Source organism: Pyxicephalus adspersus, chromosome 4 (assembly GCF_032062135.1).
Source record: "Pyxicephalus adspersus chromosome 4, UCB_Pads_2.0, whole genome shotgun sequence".
Taxonomy (NCBI): Eukaryota; Metazoa; Chordata; class Amphibia; order Anura; family Pyxicephalidae; genus Pyxicephalus; species Pyxicephalus adspersus.
In genome coordinates this window covers 41,183,464-41,185,227 of record NC_092861.1, presented here as the reverse complement: position 1 = coordinate 41,185,227, position 1,764 = coordinate 41,183,464, and the positions used below count along the sequence as shown (strand labels likewise).

Below are 1,764 nucleotides of genomic sequence, written 5' to 3'. Positions count from 1 at the left end.
TTGTTGGATCACCCAGCTTCACTGGTGAAAGTGTATTCTCCCCAGCCTTGGGGAGCTTTAATAAATCAGGGCCTATGTCTCCCGTACAGATCACAGGCTCAGGGAGGTTGCAGGGTTGTGTCCAGAGCCACTCTCACATCGCAGGCTCAGATCTGGGGTGAAGTTTCTTCCCCTTTGAGTGACTTACAACTCCCCACGCATGCGCGGTCTGCAGCTGGTAAAGATTAGTGGTCTGTGGGTCTAAAAAGGTTGGCGACCACCGCTTAACCACATGCTAAAGATCTGTCTACTCCCATTGCTTTTCCAGGCATCTTATAGCTAGCTGCAATGCCACATGGTGTCACACAGGTGCTGGATGTATGGGCATTTAGGCCTTATATAATTGACCCATTTACATAAATGATAATAAAGCTGGAATATTATTACATTATCAGGCTCAGGCAGTGGAAGTAGAAGGCGGCTCTGTGTTTTATGGGTCCCAATAAAAATCCTGAGAACCAATGGACAATGTGTGCAGACTAACCCATTCATAAATTCTGTGAAATAGTGAACGCACACACTTATATTTATCTTTAGAATGTGTTGTGCAATAAGTTTTCAAACTGGTTTTGTGTGTACTTGTAGCAGGAAATGTCACTGTATAAGGGTGTTCCTGAGCGTTACACTCACACAAAAGGCATGCTTACATTCCTCTACATACATGGACACATAAAAGTACATTTTCTTTGCTTTTTACTACCATACAGGTTCATGGAAAGATCAAATCAAATACCTAGCAAGCCACATATGGCAGGAATCTTGTGCACAGTGGTGACGTTGGATGATTGTTCGTGCAATTGCAAAAATTAGGCCAACATGATTGGGTGAAAATGAAGACCGGATGTCCAAATACAAATGTTTTTATTTACTCCATGTCTCTTCTGCTTAGCTGCACGTTCACAATGTTTTTTTACCTGCAAAGATGAGAGTACTATTTTGGCATAAACTGAGATGAACTTCTGTCCGTGTGTGGTAGCTGCCAGGGTGCTCATGACGGGGGTCAGCTGTTTGTACATTTGTGCTATTTGGTATACAGATACATAAAGCTTTGTTTACTCTATTGTTAGTTATTTCTTTATTTTTATTGTACAATCATGCATCGTATGTACAGTGCTCCCTTACTGTACCTAAGTTATTTACAATTACAAGACATATAAGTCAGTGTACATGGATCATTGGGATTGATTAACCCAGGTGGTTGCTTTCATGTTGGGTGGCCAAAGGGTGGCCAAACACCTACCACTGATTGGCTGCCTTCTATCTGACCCTAAAGAGGAACTAAACCCAAAACTGCAAAAAATAAAAATAAAATAATACACTTACTTTCAGTCCCTCGGGGCAGCCAGATCACTCCGGGGGTGTCCTGCATCTCATTCGGGCATTCATCCCGAAGCCGGCGCTCTGGGCCGTCGCCATCTTCCTGGTTCTTTATCCTATGTCACCTGACCCAGGCACGAGATCGGGTAACTTGCATGATTAAAAATTTGATGATCTCACTGCGCATGCATGAGATTGAGAGGCAAATTTTTCTTGTGCAAAAATTGGGCCTGGTTCAATAATAATAATTCACAATCATATATGCCTGCAAGACATGACCGTATCCTATATGTGATGGGGATTGATAAAATATACAGGACATTTTATTATCTCTACAGTGATGCAATGCCAGCTGTAGAACTGTAATACCCAACCAATTCCTGGGTCTGGCTGTTTTTTTGTAGCTTT

The 1,764-nt window shown here is 42.3% G+C and overlaps 1 protein-coding gene across 1 annotated transcript in view; it reads right to left on the bottom strand.

Moving 5' to 3' along the window:
- RHBDD1 (rhomboid domain containing 1) overlaps nt 1-1,764 on the bottom strand; it is a gene marked incomplete in the record, with an annotated part of 83,043 nt that extends 81,279 nt beyond the window's left edge. Inside the window, 1 exon segment of the mRNA XM_072407950.1 lies at nt 1,363-1,764.